Source organism: Tachypleus tridentatus, chromosome 7 (genome assembly GCF_004210375.1).
Source record: "Tachypleus tridentatus isolate NWPU-2018 chromosome 7, ASM421037v1, whole genome shotgun sequence".
Taxonomy (NCBI): Eukaryota; Metazoa; Arthropoda; class Merostomata; order Xiphosura; family Limulidae; genus Tachypleus; species Tachypleus tridentatus.
In genome coordinates, this window is record NC_134831.1 from 32858152 (window position 1) to 32873210 (window position 15059).

The following is a 15059-nucleotide window of genomic DNA, read 5'->3' on the forward strand; positions in this document are numbered from 1 at the left end:
TCCATGGATATATATACATGTATATATGCTAAAAATCAAAGAATTATTATAGAAGTATCAGCCTACTCTTTTAAGATTTACTTTCCACAGATGTAAAAGAGGATCCTTCCAGTTTGGTTATTGCCACCCTAAGTCCCCCAAGTAAGAAAACTACAAGCACATGAGCGGAATTAATTAAGCGTAGTTTATCCGTAATACATTACAACTTGCTTGTAAAGCGCTTTTTTAAATCTTCTAATTGTATATATGTATATATACATATATAAAGCTGCTTAATTCTATTCAGAATTCGCAATGTCCCTTGCCGAGCTATGGGTTTGATAACATGGAAGCAAGTAAGAAGAACACATAATTTAGTAGAAGTAGGCCAGGAGTTTAAAAATTAGGCAGTTGTTAATGAACATGCAATATGATGTTCACGTGTAAGTAACAGCGATCACTCAGTTATACGTTGTTAAAAAAATCGAGAAATGAAGTAAAAGTTTCTTTTTTATGGATTATATATAAATATATCATAAATTTCATTTTTTTAGTTCAAAACAGATTCAAAACTGTAATCGATTTTCGTACTATACTTAGGTCAATATCACATTCCCTTTACGTGTGTAAAAATAGTCATTTGAAAAGAAATTTATATCAAGGTTGTGACTGAACGTGTATAAGCGTCAAAACAGACCTCAAACATGGAGTTTCGACCTTCTTATAAAAAATATAACAAGGATAAAATGACTCATCCTTTGAAAATGTGTCCATACACGTTTTTATTTTAAGGGCCAGGCGTAGTTTAATGGTTAAAATGCTCTGATTGCAAATCTGATGATTTATGGCTCACAATTGGTTACAGCAAACTTACATTCTGCACTTTTGGGCCGTGGATGTGACATAAGAATGAGAGTCAAATTTCACCATTATGTCAGGCAAGGAAACCACAAAGTTAGCGGTGGATAATCTTTACTATCTGTGTTACCTCTAGCCTATCAGGTGAAAATTAAATATGACTAACGCAGAGATGCCTTGTGTAGATTTGGTCGAAATTTTAAAACAAACAAAAAACTTGCTTTCTAAGTTGTTTTTTCCTTTATTCATAGTCAAAATCGAACCATTTGAAGTTGTTTCGTAATGTTAACATGATTATAATGCTCTGAGAACACCCTTACAATGTCTCATCAACAGATAACTTTTGATATAAATCGTAAACAAAAGAAGAAAAATGTCTATATAAATAGACGTTATTACGCAAGTTGATTTGATGCTCGTGTTATTTGATAGTTCATTTTACTCAGCGTTGTTTCCCATATTATTCTTGAGCGAAGTAGTGGACTAGCTGAATTAAATCAAACACAGTAAAACAAATCAAGAGAACCTTAGTGCGGAACGTTTTCACTTCAATAGGTTATAGCATTGGATCTGAAAAAGAAATGTACACTCTGAAACCAAAGGGCGCTTTTATGTTAAACTACTGCGAACATCACAGAGTCAAAGCAAATTTTACATTAATTATTCGTGTATTAGGGTTAGAGTATTCTTTGTCTTGGTTGGTTCCCGACCTATCCACTTTTAGCACGCTCGTTATGTTTAATCATTTTTATATAACATCAGAAGGTTGGTATTTAAGCTGTATTTCAGCTTTCTTTAAATTCAAAACTAATTACTTTACAGTGACGTTCATTCCTTAAAAAAAACGGTACATTTAGGAGCAGCGTATGTGAAGATTTGCGAAAGACTAACCACCCTAAATAAGTGATTGTTAATTTCTGACTGCGGGAGGGGCAACTCCCCCTTGAATACCTATCGTGAACAAACAAATATCCTTCCCAAATAAAATGTCCCCTACAGAGCATTATTCTAACAAACCTTAAACTATTATACAGTATATTCTACAGAATAACTTATCCAAACAAAATACTCACGAGCCACCTATGATGGTACTGATAAATATTGTTAACTGTTCGTAATACTACTACAGCCTCTGTCTATGTTAATATTGTATTAATGGTTCATGTTACGATTCACATTACATCACATGTCTACACATTCTGTCTATGGTAATACATTGTATTAATGGCTAATGTCAGGATTCACCTGGTAAGCTTATATATTCGGTGTATGGTAATAATATATTGATGGTCCATGTTGGAATTCACCTTACATCACGTTTAAACATTCCATCTATGATGACAACTTGCTATTTAAGTCAGAAAAAACCTATAACTTTAAAAACTTCCTTGCTCAGAAAGGCACGATTTGTCAAATTCTACATACGTTAATATAAATCCGTTTTTACTAGTCCTATAACTGTGTAAATGCAAAACATTTTGTGTATTACCCTGGGTTCACTTGTATGACTTGCAACAGTTCAATTTCCTTTGCACGTGATGTTAACCATATTTTTTACAATAGCCGAAGATAAATAAACCCTCATCTAGTGTACATTGTACTTTAACTAGCCTCCCCAGCTAGGCAAAAAGACAAGTTGGTTGAGAAATGATCGATACGCCAATCTGCATCACGCGAGGCACGTGTACTGGACAGTTGTTGTACTTGTGAGCCCCTGTACATCGCCCTTCACCTCTTGACTAGAAGCTATTGAGAGAAACCATTTTTGAGAGTTAAGAATCATCAGGATTGAATCGTAAATTAACCGCTTATTATAAAGAAAAACTAATCGCTGTCAAACCAGTTAAGAGATTCGCTAATGACTGTATAAGGTCATCAATAATCTGTGAACGCCACCTGATGGTCTTTAACATAAAAGTGCTTATTAATATTTTAAAACTGATCGGAATGTACTTGTGGTGGCACTATGTATGCTTTCAACTTTTAGAGCCGCATAGCAATAAGTATCAATGAGCCACCTAGCACCATAAAACAATATAAACAATGAAGTCACCTAGTACCATAGAAAAAGAAAAATTAACACCATAAAACAAGATATGCTTTGAAGCCATCCAACATCATAGAACAAGATATGGCAGGAAAACAACTAGCACCATAAAACAAAATAAACCACGAAGCCACATAGCACCATAGAACAAAATAAACCAACACCATAAAACAAGAAATGTCATGAAGCCACCTAGCACCATAGGACAAGACATGCCACGAAGCTATCCAGCACCGCAGAACAAGATATGTCAAGAAGACAAATGGCACCACAAAATAAGATAAACCATGAAGCCACCTAGTACCATTGAACAAGATATACCACAAAGCCATCTACAGCCAGAGGCGGATTATTTATTAGGTACAATAGGGAGAGTGCCTAGGGCCTACAAAAATTATGGGTCCTTGAAAATTTTCCTTAAAAGCAAATCTTTCGTTTAACTTATATAGCTGGTAGGGCCTAAGAACAGAAAGGGCCTAGACCCTATGATCGTCTTGATTTAGCACTGTCTACAGCCACATTGCAAGAAATCTTTTTTTTTTGTAGTGTTAGGTGGTTCTAGATATTTGTTAATTACCAAGTTACCGGAGGGCACATGTTTATCACCACGTTGCTTTGGTTAGTGGATATCTAGCTAAGTGGTCTCTGGTTGTTTCTTGATACTTCTTGATTACATGGATAAATTATTTAACATCTAGGTTTCTTTTTTTTTGTAAATTAAACCACTTAGGTTTAAAGTGTTTCTATAAAACTTAAAGCTTCTTTTATAATGTTTGTCACCAAACGTCTGAGGTACTTCTTTATAACACCATCCTTAACATTGTAAAATATTAAGTGTTGAACGCTAGGGTCTCCGATTTTTTAAAATCACTTAATAGGCTTTGTTTGTTTGTTTTTTAGCCCAAAGCTACGTTTCATTATTTATATTCTTCTTTGTAAAAGTCAACACTTAATAGCAAAACTCTCTTTTATAAAGATAATGTTACACCAAAACCAACATTGTTCTTTGAAAAATTAACTGTTTAACAGCAATGTTATTCTTTTATGAAATTAACTAACATTAACATTCAGCACCTGCTTCTATATCAATGTATATTAACCACAAACGGAAGACCTGGTGTACGGTTAAGAGGTAACTAAGAACATGATTTTTAATGTGATATTAATATAGATATTTTAGTCACAGCGTAAAACTGAATGTTCAAAGGTCAACGCACATATTCAATCCTTATTATGTATAGCTAATTTTAGTGTAATTGATAAGTATCTAGAATCGGTTCAGATGGTTATCACCTCCTTACTCCATAGCAGTCAAGTTATAATTTTAACCACAAGGTTATTCTGCATGGTCAAGGCTTAGTTAAAACCTAGCAAAACTTCAACGGCAAGTCACTAAGCTCCAATAGAAAAATTAAATACGACGATTTTCTTCTACAATGCCACATAAATCTTTATGACCAAGCTTGATTTGTCTATAACTAACTCTTTGAAGACAGATTATAGGGGTAGCTTAGTTCTATTATTATTACCGAGTTTTCACACGGTGGGCTTGAATAATCAGAATGCTTAGGTAAATTTGTTTTGTAATTTGTAGCAATATGAATGGTGAAATGTAACTGTGGTCTTGTGTAATGTTGACTGTGTTCCACGACCGTGTTATACTTTAATAACTGAGATTTTCAACCACACAGTGAACAATCGATTAATTCTGGATACTTGCCAAGCGGCTTGTTTGCAGAATAATGACGTAGAAATGCCACATCTGAGCTTTCAACGCATACCAACTGTCCACCACGTCGTCTATGATGTCATCAAAGGTTGTTAACTCGTGTTAACTCTTCTGTGTCTTTTGTCTATTTTGGGTGCGTGTGCGCGTTAAACGACGCTTTACAACGAGTGGCTGGCGCCATATCTATTTTATATAGAATCAATGATGACGAAACGTTCTCCATACGGGTGTTTCCTTTCTCAGCACTGTAAGAAAAACGGGATTAGAAGCGTCCGCCGTATAGATTCTCCAACCCTGGAGAGTATTGATTTATCTTGTAGCTCGTTGTCATGGCGCATGACAGTGAGCGAACTATAGACCGTTGCCAGCAACCACCAGACAGTCTCAGAAACTGGAAGCAGAGAGACTTTCAAAAACTACAACTTCTGCATCTGACGAACTTGCTGAATAAAAGCGCAGAGACTTTAGGATCTAAAGAAATCGGTTTCTATTATTCTTCAGCGAGGATCGTAGTCAACCCAACTGCACAGCTCTGGTCTGTTGCGTATTGCTTTCACGAACCCTGCTCAAGTTACATTTGCGCATGTGCAGATCCCGGAGCTAGCCGAAGCTGCGACGGGCGTGTGAGTATGTGTGGGGGTAGAGAGTTGTAGGTCAAGCGAGACGACGTGCAGACTCCGGCCTTTTTGCCGTAAGTTTTTCCCTGACCATTGGCTACAGTTGCTCCTAGATATTTTTTTTTATTATTATATGGAGTAACAGGAGAAATGTTTCATCAAGGCGACTGAATGTCTTGACGTGGTCTGGAGACAAGGTGGTTGTGGCAAGTAGCGAGTCTAACAAGGTAAGCTTTACCGGGTAACATATTGCAGTTGGGTGAATTGGTGACTACCTCAATATGGTAGAACCTGCCGTAGATTCTTAACATTTAATACGGTATGATGCCCTCAAAGAACGATACCTGAAGATGTTAAACATAAGGCATAGACAACATACATATTTCTGCATATATAACTGTTTGGTGTTTATTGCAAAGCGGACGGGTTTTTTTTCCTTCCACAAGGTCTTAAAACATCTTAAATGCGCGAATAAAAATAAAAATAGTTGAATCTTATCAAAATTCCTGTTTAATTACTATTGGAATGTGTACTCTAACGATGAAATCATTATTACACAATAATTATTTACTACATTTCCTGGTTTTCCATTGGTGCACTAAGGTTTACCTCGTAATAATAGCGTAGTGCAGACGTTTCTGAACGGATGGTAACACTGTTACATTCTGACTTCACCTGGTAACAACAGCGTAGTGCACATGTTTCTGATCGGATGGTAACACTGCTATATTCCTTATTTCACTTTGTAACAATAACGTAGCACACACGTATATTATCCAATGGTAACATTGTTATATTCTAAATTCACCTGGTAAAAATAGCGTAGTGCGGACGTTTCTGATCCGATGGTAACACTGTTACATTCTAACTTTACCTGATAACAATAGCGTAGTGCAGACGTTTCTGATCCGAGGGTAATACTGCTACATTCTAACTTTACCTGGTGACAATAACGTAATGCAGAGAGTTTTGATCGGGTGGTATATTTTAAATAGAAGGTAACACGAGTGTAGTTCATACGTTTTAATCAAGTTATAAAAATAATCGTTTAATGTGTAGATAATAACATTAATGTGGTGTAATGTGTTTTAGTCACATTATAACATTAGTATAGCTCAATGTGTTTTACCCAGTTGGTAACACTAATGTAGTTTAATGTGTTTTAATCATTTGGTAACACTAGAGTCGTTTAATGAGTTTCAATCAGATGATAACACTATTGTGGTTTAGTATATTTTAATTAGTTGATAATACTAGAGACATTTAATGTGTTTTAACCAGTTAATAACGCGAGTGCGGTTTCATGTTAACGTGTTTTATTCAGATGATGGCATTATTATAGTTTATTGTGTTTTAGTTGGGTCATAACACTGGTTTCATGTTAACGTGTTTTATTCAGATGATGGCATTATTATAGTTTAATGTGTTTTAGTTGGGTCATAACACTGGTTTAATGTTAACGTGTTTTATTTAGATGATGGCATTATTATAGTTTAATGTGTTTTAGTTGGGTCATAACACTGGTTTCATGTTAACGTGTTTTATTCAGATGATGGCATTATTATAGTTTAATGTGTTTTAGTTGGGTCATAACACTGGTTTCATGTTAACGTGTTTTATTCAGATGATGGCATTATTATAGTTTAATGTGTTTTAGTTGGGTCATAACACAGGTTTAATGTTAACGTGTTTTATTCAGATGATGGCATTATTATAGTTTAATGTGTTTTAGTTGGGTCATAATACTGGTTTAATGTTAACGTGTTTTATTCAGATGATGGCATTGCTGTAATTTAATGTGGTTTAATAAAATAATTCTAGAGCATTTTAGTAGATGGTAAAATTGGTTTATCCTAGCTTTTAACCACAATTTAAATATGAGTTAGTTCATGGATCAAACTTATATAAGTACAATATCGCATTTTAACTAGTGTTTTTGAACTGGTAACATTAATTCTGTCTACCTGACATTTAACAGAAAAATAATGCTAGTGATAAGGATCACACAGAAGTTTAGAAATAGCACTAAACGGTATTGTTTATCTTGTTCTGACTATTATCTTAGAACAGGTACAATTTAAATAAATTAAAGAGGATGATATGGGATACGAGGAAGTTTAAAACTACAGTGAATTCGAAACGGTGATATCGCTAATGTTTAATAAATTTTAATAGAAAACTTATATTAGTGAAACGTATTACTCTGAAGTTTAGAAGCAAGACTACAGTGCCGTGTACTTATTTCTAGTGAGACTACTCGATCGGGTAACACAAGCATTTGTCACAATGTTCACAGAAAAAAAAATTCTACTTTTACTGTATGTTGAAAGACTATGATTCTGTGCGATGGTGTATCGATTTTTAGCTACTTTTACAATGGTATATGGTTTCCTTGTTATCTTGAACGTTCACGTCGAATATAGACTGTAAAATGCGAGTTTTGCTTTTTCGTTATTGTTGTTTAAAAGATACCTGTTATCTGAATTAAGTAGTCTCCATTAGCTTGTGATGACGTGAAATTTGACCCCAACGAATTACTTAGTCCATACACTATTAATATAGAAACTGTGGCTGTAGTAGCGTATGGACTTAACGAGACTGTGTCAAATAAATTAATTCCCATGAAAAATAAAACATTCACTAGTGAACGTACCAATTATTTTAGGCCTTAAATATATATCTGTCTTGTGAGGAAAAGTAATTAACAGTGAACGTCAATTTTTTTGTAGTGCATCATCAGGGGGCGCTTTTAAGTACGAAGTTATCTTAAATAAATAAAAATAAAATAAATGATAGAGATTGTTTGTGCTTTGCCCACCACGGATATCGAAACTCATTTTCTAGCGTTATAAGCCCGCAGACATGCCGCTGTGCCACTGGAGAGCAAACGATAGAAAATCGAACTAATGTGTATAGTGTTTGTCTAGGTGTCGTGCCATATCGTGGTTAATATTTGTAGAAATGTTTTAAAGATCTTTACGGGCATATTAAAGTGTATGACGTATTGCTCACGGAATCATGTTACATTAAAATCAACTTTGACATCTTTATCCTATGTCTAGATAACTTGGTCAAAATACGGTAATTATTTCTCCTGTGGCTGTATGAATAAATGGAACTCATTGTTACATAATAAACATTTCTAGAGCTCGAATCATAAGTTTCTTTTAATGAAATCCATAAAACATTTCTAGGTTCTAATATCAGCATAACATCGGTACTAGTGTTTCTTGCTTACACGATGTTTACTAGTGTGTTACAATGTGTTTATTTTTAAAAAAAGTGATAACATAAGAACACAGGAGATTGAAAGAGATAACTGATAAATCTTTGAGACAAATGATTAATAAAAGGTAACACGAGAGATGACCGATAAAAACTAAGCTAAGAGAAAACTGCTAAGGTAACACGGCAAATTACTAATAAAAATCAACATGAGAGGTGGTTAATAAAAGTAGCCTCAAAGAAAATTAATCAAATAACACGACAAATGGCTGAAAATGTGTTGTAAGAGATGACTGCTAAAAACGAAACTCAAAGAAAAGTGATAAAGTATCGTGACAAGTTACTGATATAAATTAACATAAGAGATTGGTTATAAAAGTAAACTCAGAGAAATCAGATAAAGTATTGTGATAAATGACTGATAAATGTAACAAAAATATGGCTAATAAAAAATAACATGGAATGATTGATAAAAATTAAATGAGAGCTGACTGGAGAAAATATCTGTTTGTTTCGAATACCTTGGGTAACCGTCTCTAATTTAGAGCTGATACACTAACTAGGGAAGAAAGAGCACCTTTTGAGATACTTTTAATTGTCTCTAATTTCGAACTGAAAGTTCAGCACACTAACCATTACGAAAAGTAAAACTGAAAGGCAACTGATGTGAAATAAGATGAGAGATCAATAATAAACAGTAACGTGAGAGGTGGTTGACAAGGCTAACATCAGAGATAACTAGTAGTAGGGTTTATAAAAGAGTGGCATAAAAGATAATTGATAAACAGAAATGTAGGAGATGGTTGATAAAAAGTAACGTGAGAGATAACTTATAAACAGTAACGTGATGAATTATTGATTAAAAGTAAAGGACAGATAACACTGCACAACAACTGTTTTGAAAAGTTTTTGCTGATTGTGACAGGCACCTGATGGGTATGCACAAATATAGTTTTGGTTTTGCTTCATCACGTAGGAACTCTGAGAAATAGTTAACTGTTTACCGGCAATAACGTATTTAATTGCGTTTATGTTTCTAATACGCTATTAAGTTCAACATAATTAAAAGTGTTTTGCTCCTGATTTTTGTTTGTATTCAATGTCCGGTGCATCACGTTGCAGTGTCCAACAGTAGTCAGCAAGCATTGACGGATTCCAGTTGCCTTGATATCGTTTTTCCATTGTAGCAATGTCCTGGTGAAACTGAAGATTTCGATGAAACAGTACGTGAGCAGCAGTCAAAAATCTACAAGGAACACTCAACAGTGTTCAAGAAGCAAAAACTTTGTTGTGCAGTGTAATTGATGATGGTTATATGATAGATTATTGATTAAAAGTAACAGAGAGATGGGTGATTATGGGTAATGTGATAGATTATTGATTAAAAAGTAACAAAGAGATGGTTCATAAAGAATAACTGGAAAAATGGTTGGTTAGATGTAACAAAGAGATGGTTGATAAAGAGTGACACGAGAGATAGTTGCTAAATGGTAGCACAGAGAGGGCTGATGAAGAATAACTTCAGAGATAACTAATAAGCAATAATGTAACAGATGGTTGATAGAGTAACATGATAAAGTATTATAAAGAAACATCAACGTTTAGCTGTTTTTTGTTTGGCTTGTAGTTAAGCACGAAGCTACACAATGGACTATCTTGACCGTGCCCACCACGGGTATCGAATGCAAACAAAAATGGAACTTGGAAGAGGTTTAGTTTAGAGAGAGAAAAGTTTGAAGAATTCTCTCCCCAACAGGGGTGGATAGGAACGTTGTGGTTCCTCTTCGTCCCCTCTCGTGAAAGATTATTCAACTTTACTTGGGAGTTTGCCTTTATTTTATTTTAACCTGTTAAAGGTGAAAAAGTGAGGTGGGGAGTTTGAAGTAACGCGTGAGAAGGAAGATCTGGGCAAAAGCGGCATAAGGAAAGTAAGCCAGGCCAGAGCCTGTGACGGGTATCAAATTTCGATACACTTACATAATCTGTACACTTACCGCTGTGTCACTTGGTAGCATCTAAACCAAACGTTTAAATGGTGAGGTGATGTTTACTCAGGTTTTGTACCCATAAGGTCCTGGCCCTGTTTAAAACACATGCTTTTACTTATTTTCTAAGCTTTATAATGATTAGAAACTAAGCTAATATTATATATTTTTTGTTCGATAGTTGATATGATTTATGAATGTGACACATTAAATTAGCCTACATACTTTTAAACATAAGCGATGACAAGATATTCTCATCACAACCATAGCCTTCAAACCCGGAAAAGTTTTTCTCATATTGCTGCCTGAGCAAGAGAAGCTAAAAATTGCGTGAATAAACACATTTTTTCAAGTAATGAGAGAAGGAGGGAAACTGTATACGCAATATGTTTGGATTAAAAGGCAAACGGTCTAGTAATTTAAAATTGGCAGCAATGTTGGTATAAGTCTTTCATATTCTATTTCAGAAGTCAGCAAATTAACTTAGTAAAAAATGTATTCATTATTTAAGCCACTACTTGTTTTCATAACTCACTTTATAGTTTGTTATGCATGCGCAAGCGGAAACCAGATATTGTTGAATTTGAGAAAATTGACCATTTTATCACACAGTAATTCTATCCTATTCGAAAATCGTTTAACGTGCAGTGATAAAAATTAGTATGAGTTATACTTTTATGATTTATGATGGGAAACTTGACTTAAAAATCGCGCACTGTTGAAAATGAACTGGTGATTTAGGTGATTAATACAGCCTTATCACTATTTTCTCGTTTTAAAACTTTAACAACTAAAGAAAAAAACATTGTATTTTGGCGAACGCCGTTGTTTCGTGTATTTTTTTTTTAATGAAGCACAAAACTACAGAACGGGTTATCTGTGCTCTGTCCACTACGAGTATCGAAACCAAAGTTTATAGCGTTATAAGTCCGTGAAATTACTGCTGTTGTTTCAAAAACTGTCGCAAAATTAAAATTATTTGTGAGAAAGCAAATTATTGTTTGAATGGTTCGGACTATTCGGTTTGTTGAAGAAAGGTTAGAACTGCAGGGAACATTTCATAAGATTTGTTTCTTTTAACGCTAAGTCATATTGAACTATCTGCTTTATGTCCGTCGCGGACAATGAAATCCTGGATTTTAGAGTTGCAAATTCGTAAACTTAACGCTGATCCGCTTGGGGGTCCGTTTTATAAGAGCGTTTCGGAATAAATGTGTTGTTTATCAACGATGTAATTTTTATAATTAAACATGTACTTTATCGAAAGGATTTTTACATTGTGCAAATTTCTTACTTTCAGTTTTTTCATTACAAATCGTGAGATCTATTTTAAAAATTCTTAAACGACTTTTTCATACTGACAGAAACACTTCAAACTGGAAAAACCTTCATTAAGTGCAAACCTTATGGTACAAAGTTGTTTGTTTTTACTTTTTCCATAAAATGTATACCACAATATTTTTACATAAAATGTATACCACAATATTTTTACATAAAATGTATACCACAATATTTTTACATAAAATTATACCACAATATTTCCTATCCTCAAATATGCAGATTTAAGTGCCAAGATCACCCTCTTTCTACCTCATTTTGTTATCAAATTTTAACTTTTTTTGAAAATCTTAGTTTGTTACCATTGAGACAAAAGAGCTTGACTTTCAATGTGATTTTAACCTTTATACCATACTGACAATAATCTAATATATGACCCTTGAGGATACTCTATTTTTATGACAAAGTTGATCAAAAAAGTGGAAAACTTTTTGAGTTATACTGTTGATACACGAACAGGAATGAAATATATATATATTTAGCCATATATAATATAATATATATCTTATATAAAATATATATTAACCATATAAATATGTATATATATATATGTTTCTTATATCTTAAAAACAAGCTGAAAAAAATTAAACAAGAAACGCTGCACTAATTGAAAAGATTCCAGGGTTTGTTTGTTTGTTTGTTTTTTTTTCAATTTCGCACAAAGCTACTCGAGGGCTATCTGTGCTAGCCGTCCCTAATTTAGCAGTGCAAGACTAGAGGGAAGGCATCACCACTCACCGCCAACTCTTGGGCTACTCTTTTACCAACGAACAGTGGGATTGACTGTCACATTATAACGCCCCCACGGCTGGGAGGGCGAGCATGTTTGGCGCGACCGGGATGCGAACCCGTGACCACCAGATTACGAGTCGTACGTCTTAACACGCTTGGCCATGCCGGGCCCGATCCCAGGGTAAAAGCTATAATGTGGGATTATGAAATGTATCCTAGATTTTGGAGGTGACTGCAAGTAGAACCCACTTTGCGGTGGGCATACACCGTCTGTCAGTCTTAATCTCTTTTCGAAAACTTTTCAAATCTTATTTCACATCGAATTTTATATATTTATCCAAGTTATTTATTTATATTATATATTATTTAACTTATTTATGTATATTATATGGTTAAATATAAATATATGTTATATTTTAGTGAAAATAAATACATTTTAATGAAGTTAAGTAAGCAAAATCACAAGGAAGGATTGCGTTAAAAACAGAAAATCCAAACCTTTGAATAATTATATTAATTTGTTATAACTTAAAAACAAGCCGAAACAAAAATAAATTAAACAAAATACGCTGCACTAATTGAAAGATCCCAGGTTAAAAGTTATAATGTGGGATTATGAAATGTAGCCTAGGTTTTGGAGGTGACTTCAAGTAGAACTCACATTGCAATGAGGATACACCGTCTATCAGTCTTAACCTCCATTCGCTAGTCTGACATAAGAAATTAAAAAGTAACAATAAATACAGAAATAGAAATTAGGAAAGATAGATGTGAGTGCTTAAGCCTGCAACGTCCCACATCTATATCACCATTCAGTGTCTGCAAACAGTTGTAGAAAGGTGACTGCTCTCTGAAGTGAAGAAGAAAATTAATTGAAATAAAAAATAAGAATAATAAAATAAGGTACTACCATTTGGGGATAAGTAAGTTAAAAACTTAACTCTTGAAATTAGTATTCCAGCCCCCAGTATAGTAGAAAGGCACTAATTGACAGTACAGTAAACGAACTATACCACTATGAAGTGTCCCATCAAGCTATCCAAACAAACTTGTATAACTCCCAACCACCACCAAGTCTACTGTAGCTGTCATGTTCTAAACAAGTTTTTGTATGCAGCAAGGTATACATCCGCATAAAGTAGTGCCAAAATGGGTTATTTTTAGTTACAAATAAGATAATTTAACAACTTGGCTCTACTTTATGCGGATGTATACATTGCTGCATATAAAACTTGCTTAGAACATGACAGCTACAGTATACTTGGTGAATGGGTGGTGGTTGGGAGTTACACTATCAGGTTATCCCGTAAGTAATGTCCGAAAATTTGATACAGAAAGTGCATCATCATTTCGTCTTTGTAAAAGGCTTTAATGACTAAAATATGTAGTAGAACGTGTATAGAAATGTTCAGATAATTAAAATAAACTAACCCAACTCCACTTTTTCAGATCATTAATCAGATAAACCCTTATGAAGATGGATGTGTCTGAGGAGCACATTTGGCATATAATGCTTTATGTGTTTCAAAAAGGCAATAGTGCAACAGAAAGTACACGAAACTTTCAAGGTATTTAAGGTGCGGAGTCTTTCAGTGAAAGAAAATGATGAAGGTGGTTTCAGAAGTTCAGGTCAGGTGACTACAATTTAAGTGATGCGCCAAGTTCAGGTCGTCCTGTTGAATTTAATAATGACTTACTGCTGGCTGCACTTGATGAAGATTGTGCTGTAATAGTTGAAGAACTAGCACAGAAGGTTAATTCAACCCATTCAACAGTTCACCGTCATCTGCAACAGCTTGGAAAGGTGTCAAAGCTTGGAAAATGAATCCCCCATGATTTGACAGAAGCCAACCTTAGAGCAAGAGTGGACATTTGCACTTCTCTGCACTGTCATGAACGTAACTCACCTTTTTTGGACAGGTTAGTGACTGGAGATGAAAAATAGATACTTTATAAAAATGTTAAGAGCTGCAGACAATGGCTCAGTGCAGATAAACTGACTAAAGCACAATCCAAAATGGACATCCACTCTAGGAAAGTCTTGTTAAACGTTTTGTGGAATATTGTTCGTATGATCCACTTTGAGTTACTACCACTCAGTCTAACGATTACATCAGACTTCTATTGTCAACAATAGAATGTTGCACTGAAAGAAAAAAGGCCGATTTTGATTAATCGTAAAGGTGTTGCGTTACATCAGGATAATGTGCGGCCCCATACAGTAAAGATCTCATCTGCAAAGATTGAAGAACTAAAGTAGGAAAAACGTCCACATCCTCCCTATTCTGCAGACCTTGCCCCATCTGATTATCATCTATTCCGAAGTTTGCAGAACTATCTTGATGGAAAATAGCTTGGGACATATGAAGATGTCAAAACTACCCTCTATACATTCTTTTCCTCCAAATCCCAAGAATTTTATAGAAGTGGCATTCAAAAGCTTGTGAATCGTTGGCAGGAAGTAATTAATGTTAATAGAACATACATTATTGATTAAATAACATTAAAAACGTTTGAATTTTTTTTCACTTTTTCTGAACCTAAAATCG

At 34.4% G+C, this 15059-nt stretch overlaps 1 protein-coding gene across 4 annotated transcripts in view; it reads left to right on the forward strand.

Moving 5' to 3' along the window:
- Positions 1–4656: 4656 nt before the first annotated feature.
- The window catches only part of LOC143255389 (cell adhesion molecule Dscam1-like), a 201551-nt gene continuing 191148 nt past the window's right edge, over positions 4657–15059 (forward strand). For all 4 annotated transcript variants that reach the window (XR_013030583.1, XM_076510968.1, XM_076510970.1 and 1 more), the window contains exon 1: positions 4657–5457. The gene's annotated coding sequence lies outside the window, so the exon portion shown is untranslated. The remainder of the gene's footprint in view (positions 5458–15059) is intronic.